A 6649-nucleotide genomic window follows, 5' to 3' on the forward strand; every position below is an offset into this window, starting at 1 on the left:
GTAATCTCAGCTCACTGCAGCTCTGGGATTACAGGTTTGCGCCACCATGCCCGGCTAATTTTTGTTTTTTTAGTAGAGACGGGGTTTCACCATATTGGCCAGGCTGGACTCGAACTCCTGGCCTCAAGTGATACACCTGCCTTGGCTTCCCAAAGTGCTGGGATTACAGGCATGAGCCACTGTACCTGACCTTTTTTTAAGTTTTAAATAGTGTTAACACACTTGTGCAATGTAATCTGCAGCTATTCTCACCTATTGTCTTAGTAATACATTTTGATTTAGAAAAACATTTTCTTTGCCAGCAAATGCATCAGGGGAATGGAATTTCTTTAATTGTGTTCCTTTCTTTTTCTTTTTAAATTTTATTTTATGTATTTATTTTATTTTATTTTATTTTGAGACAGAGTCTCACTCTGTGCGGTTGCTCAATCCCTGCTCACTGCAACGTCAGCTTCCCAGGTTCAAGTGATTCTGCTGCCTCAGCCTCCTGAGTAGCTGGGATTATAGGCGTGTGCCACCATGCCCAGCTAATTTTGTATTTTTAACAGAGACAGGGTTTGACCATGTTAGCCAGGCTGGTCTTGAACTTCCAACATCAGGTGGTCTGCCTCAGCCTCCCAAAGTGCTGGGATTACAGGCATGAGCCACTGCGCCTGGCTGATTGTGTTCCTTTCTCACGGTTTTTTTTTGTTGTTGTTGTTTTTTTTTTCCCTGAACACTCAGCTGGACTGCATTTCCCAGATTCCCTTGCAGTTAAGTCACAAGTAACCCTGTGACTGAGTTCTGCTCAATAGAAGGTAAGCAGAAGTGATGTTTATCACTTCTATGTATGGCTTCCCAAAACCTCCTAAAGGTTATGTTCCCCTCTTTTTCTCCATGTATGGCCTGGAAAGTGAAATATTATGGGGCCTTTGGCTGAGGCACAAGACAGAAGAAACTCGGGTCTCAGAATCAGAGTGTGAAAAACTTGACAGACCACCATGTGAGAGGAGAACAGAATTAAACTTCTATTGTGTTAAACCACTGAAATATGAGAACCTACTAGTGAAACTAGTGTTACTTTTACTAAGTCTTTCTTTCTTTACCTTTCTTCCTTTCAGTAACATTTACTGCAGATTTTCTATGACCCTTAGAGACCATTCAATGTATCAAAATGAAGCAAATGGCTCTTCAAAGAGGTGCTATCAAAATATATTCAAGGTTACTACAGCAAATACACTTCCTGTTTGTAGAAGACATCTGTTATCTGCTGCCCATCATTGATTCACCCTCTTCCTGGGAACAATCTCCTCATATTTCCTTTGGGAAACCATCCCTCCTCCCTACCTAACCATGTGATTTAGGTAAAGTTGAAACCCCCAACAATGTGTAGGCCCTGATCAGCTTTAGCCAACCAGTATCTCCCGACCCTCTGGCTCTAGGGATCAGCCAGTGACACACGAGAGGATGAGGGGGCATCATTGAATCCTTCCAGCAAGGAAAGATTTCTCATCCTCTGCAAAAACTAGTGCAAGAAGACCCTCTCTCTAAACTCGGAGAATGTACTGCAATGATGTTACAGCCTGGAATTCTGCAGCCATCTTGCTGCTGCTAAAGATAAGCTGGTCTGCCAGGACTGTGTGAAGCCTGCTCCATGAAGAAAATCTGAGGGTCTTGGAGGACCTCATCTCACTATCTGGATCTGACTTCTGGTCTTCTGGACTTCGCAACTTTATGGGGCTATTGTTCTCTTATTGTTCAACCAACTAGAATTCGGTTTTCAGTTGTAAATTATGTTACTTTGTTATTTATTCATTCAATCATTCATTCTGAATTTGGCTTAGTAAAGAAGGATGCCAATTTGTATGAGCCAAGGAAAACTCAATACTAAAAACTCAATATGGAAATGCACATACTATTTTCTGCTTTATGAAGATTGCTTTTCTTCTCTTACAATTACTAAAGCTTCCAAACTGAGCCTACCTATAGTAGCACAATGGTTCCTGCAATGATAATTCAGCCTCAGCGCTCTGGAAGAATTCAAGCTAGACCACTGCTGATTGTCAAAGAAATCCATCAAGTACTTTATGAGTATTGTATTTATTTGTACATCCTGTACTGTGATACATACTCATTATGTAAGTTAGAGTTATAATAATTTGTTCTAATACATCATGTTTTCAAATATTATATAGAAAAATCACATGTGACTCTAGATCAGGTGATGTTGTACCCCAAAGACCTTTCACCAACTACTCTTGTACTTTGGCTGAAACACAGCTCACTCTCCTCATGGCACTGGCCTTCGTGGCCTTTATTGATTCACTCATTCTGAAATGTGGTGGATAAAAATTGATGACTTGTAAAAAATAGAAAATTGACTCCAAAAGGAGCTCATGATACTGAGCATGCCATTGAACCTGCAACTATTTTTGTTTTGTTTTTATTCAACCCTTCCTCATCTTTACTGCCTATGTAATTTAATACACTTTCGGCAACAAGTGACAAAAGAAAAAAAACAACCCAAAATGACTTAATCAAAAGTAACAGAGAATTTATTTGCTCTGGTGACAGAAATATCCGAGGTAGATCTGGCTTCCAGTGTGATTGAACCTAGGGGTTTATACAGTGCCAGCTGATTCTCCCAATCTCACTTTCTGTCTCTTGTCTGTTGTCTTCTGTGGTCACTCTCAGGCAGGCTCTCTTCATGTGGTGGTACTCAGCAGCTGCATTCTCATCACAGCTTCAAAGCCAGTAGAACAGAGCCTTCCCCAAAGGCTCTGCTTGGCTCTAATGCCCATTGCTAAGCCAATCTCTGTGGCTAAGGGTGGGGGACATGCAATGCTCTGACTGGCCAGGCTCATGGTATTCACATAGTCAGCCCTCCATATCCATGGTTCTGCAAACATGGCTTCAATCAACCGTAGATCTAAAATATTTGTTTAAAAAATATTCCAGCAAGGGGGCAACAAGGAAGTTCTTAAGAGCACAGCTGGAAAGAAGCTGAGTTACAGACAGCCTGCCAAAATAATTTCTTCATGCCAAAATAATTTTTTCAAAGCCCAGACTTGCTGTACCCTGTGACCTCCAGACTCTGCTCAGGGAAATCAGCAGAGCCATTCTCAAAACCAACCCATCAAACATGACCCAGTTTGCAGCAGTTTATTTTAAAGAACTTATTAGGTATAGAGAAGGGAATATTTCTCTGGATGAAGTGGTCAGAGGGAGCGGAATCTAACATACCCACACAGATAGAAAAATCTACAGACAAAGACAAGGACAATGTAACCGGAACAGGATATAGTGACAAAACCACCCAGTTTCCATCAATTTATGCTGAGCTAGGCACTGAGCAAACTGAAGCAGTTTGTGTTCCTTCTTCCAAACCAGCCACCCCTAAGACTACTACCCCACCCTCATAACCATCTCCAACAGCTGTTTCACCAGAGTTTGCCTATGTCCCAGCTGACACAGCTCAGTTTGCTTCTCAGATATTAGCAATGGCAGCAAGTGAAGCAGGACAACCACCACCATATTCTAACATGTGGACCCCTTATTGTCTAACTAATAAGAATCAACAAAGTCACCCATCACTGCCACCTGCACCTGGGCCTTTTCCCCAAGCAACTCTCTGTCTATCTAATCCTAAGGATCCACAGTTTCTGCAGCATCCAACAAAAGTCACTTCTCCAACTTACAAGATGATTGAAGATAGTAAGACCAGTGCCCCACCTTTTATCTTAGTAGGTTCAAATGCTCAGAAAGCACAGGAATGGAAACCTCTTCCTAGACATGCTGTTGTTTCAAAGTCAGAAGTCTTGAAGAGTTACGCTGCAGCATAAGTGCCCATTGCTGTTCCTGCAGATGAGAAATTCCAGAAACATAGCTTAAGTCCCCAGAATGCTCGTCTTGCTACAAGTGGACAAGATGTCCCCAGGCCAGAGAGCCTTGTTTTCTTTCTGTTGCTCTCTCAGTAGAAGGTGTAGCTTTAAAAAGTTCAGGATCTGGTGACAAATGTGCTCCCTTTGGAAGTTATAGTATTGCTTGGGAGATAAATGTGACTCCTGCTCACAAAGTTCGCAAAGCAGAAACTTAAAACTCATCCAGAAATGACACTGTTGGGGTCAACAAACGTTCAGGGAGGAGTCTGCCACCAAGCGTAACATATCAATAAACTTCATACAGTATAAAAATATATATATTCCACAAAGGTTTGGAAACCAAAACTTGAATTTGCTGCGCAACAAGTACTAGGATGAATCCACACAAATGAAGTGATGTGTAGGCATTGTGTTAGGTATTATAAATAATCTAGAAATGATTTAAAGTATATGGGAGGATGTGCGTAGGTTATGTGCAAATACTACACCAGGTTATATCAGGGACTTGAGCACCCACGGATTTTGGGGGTCCTGGAACAAATCCCCCATGGATACTGAGAGATGACTGTAAATCCTCTGGAGCAGATGGACTGAAAATGACGCTGTTTCTTTCAGAAAAGGGAATGAGGGAATTGACACTGGATGCCTGTATTAGGGCCCTTAACATTAGCTGCCATAACAAGCAATCCCACATACTCATGGCATGGCTCAACAATCAGTTGTATTTTTCACTCGTGCAAAGTCAAATGCAGAGATGTTCTGGTTGGGCAGCTCCCTTGGCAGCTCTCCACCAGCACTGACTCAGGAAACCAAGCCTCTTCCATCTTGGGCATGCTGCTACCCACATCACATAGTCTCCAAGGTTGTTGTCGAAGGGGCAAAGTGAACTGGATGAAGCATAACTGTTCTCAGCTGCCTTGGCCTTGAAATGACCCAGCAATCTGCCCTTGCATTCACTGGTGAGAACTTAGTCACATGGCCCACACAGATGCAAGGGGGCTGGGAAATACAATTTAGCCACGTGCCTAGGAAGAGGAAACAGATTTGTGGCCACCTGGCTTATCTTTGATACAAAGGCAAACACAATCCATTTCAAATACATAGTGAGAACTGCCCACTGGCTCTACTCTGGTCAAACATTGAGTCAGGGCCAGCAGCGTCCTGAGAGGTGATCTGGTTCCACTCTCTAATTGAACAGATGGAAAAGTAAGAAAAAAAGGGCCTTTCCCAGATCACTAGACACTGATGTAAAGCACATGGATTTAACTAAATGTCTCAAAAAGGAATAAAGAGGCATTCCCTCTCTGCAGATGCCAGAAACGCCTTCCAACTACCAACTTACAGAATCTTGCTCTTATCAAGAATGAGAGAGTAGAAATGTGGTGGGTTTTATAGCCAGATAGCCCTGAGTTCAAATCCTAGTTCTATCTCCTTCTAGATTGAACAAAGAGTTAAGCTCTCTGAGCCTCAATTTACTCATCTGCTCAACCACAAGCATTCAATTCCTACTCTCTTCTTATTTCCTACAGTAACACCAGTGATTCCTAGCATTTTCCAGGAGTGACTGATAGTTACTCTTGGGCCCAAGAGTATAATATCTTTTTCCCAACTTCTTTATGGTTAGGGCACTAAACCCAAAAATACTTCCACAGAAATTTGTAGAAGCTCTGAGGGTGAGGAAGTATCTCTTTGTAGAGGTGAATTAATCTTTGTATAGTAAACATTTTACTCCCAGAATGTACTTTGCTGATTCAATTATCACGATTCCTGCTAGAACTTGGCTAGCTAAGCTGAAAATGGAGATATACTAACTTCTCTCCAGGTCTTAAACAAGAATAATCACTTCTTCGTAGGAGGAAGTGGCTCCATTCTTGGAGGTGACCAAATTCTAGATCCTTTGCGAGCCTGTGCCTGCTAGACTACCATCTAGCAGGAGACCTCAACTCGCCATTTGAACAGACCCTAACTCTCACTCCTCAGGCCAAAAGTGCATACCATGACTAAAGCATTAAACAAACTGTCTGACTCCATGTTTCCAGGTCCTTTCTAAGGAAACCAAGCTGTTTGCAAAGTCAAGACCTTGACCAGTCTCAGTAGGACCAGACCAGGAGACTAGCTTTGTTTCCAACACCAGTAGCCACCCCAGGGCTGTGCACAGCAGAGGCTCCCCCATCCCAGACAGCCCCCCAAACTTGGGATGGTCCTTCCCTTCCTTAACTCATCAAAACTTAACTTTGTTGCATGGCTCATTCCCTCTGATCTTTGCCAAGCTCTCAATCAGCCAACCAACTTGATAATGTGAGTCAAGGCTGCCAGTGATAGCATTTCCCAAAGATCAAACGTTCCTTTAAACAGAGGCCTCTTTGAGACAAACCACCTGCTTCAACCCCAGAAAAGTACATCTGAAAAGTAAGTTTGGTTGAGAAGGCATTTCTCTGTCTTGGGAATTCTATCAGTTTAGCTTTGTCTAAAAGTATGCTATATCACAAAAATTGACCTCAGGTCTTGAGGCATTCAGTGATTCCTCAAGGAACATGGCCACAGACACTGTCCGAATTCCCTCCACATTGAATTAAGCTTCTGGGCAGGGGGCAATATAATCGTAACACATTCATCATATTTTGCATTTGCTTGCCAGGCTACACAAAAGGGCATTATAAAGTTTTTAAAATTTCGTTTGGATGCTTCTTAGAGGAGGTCTGCATTGTGTCTATCCACACTTTCGGAAACATTATGGTTTGCTCTTCATAATACTAGCTTTTTAAAAGGCATGCCTTTATTCTTCTGTT

At 42.3% G+C, this 6649-nt stretch overlaps 1 pseudogene; it reads left to right on the plus strand.

Annotated features, from left to right (window-relative positions):
- Nucleotides 1-3188: 3188 nt before the first annotated feature.
- LOC108515192 (uncharacterized) lies at nt 3189-4075 on the plus strand (annotated as a pseudogene).
- The last annotated feature ends 2574 nt before the right edge of the window (nt 4076-6649 follow it).

Source organism: Rhinopithecus bieti, unplaced genomic scaffold, assembly GCF_001698545.2.
Source record: "Rhinopithecus bieti isolate Rb0 unplaced genomic scaffold, ASM169854v2 scaffold_33647, whole genome shotgun sequence".
Classification (NCBI taxonomy): domain Eukaryota; kingdom Metazoa; phylum Chordata; class Mammalia; order Primates; family Cercopithecidae; genus Rhinopithecus; species Rhinopithecus bieti.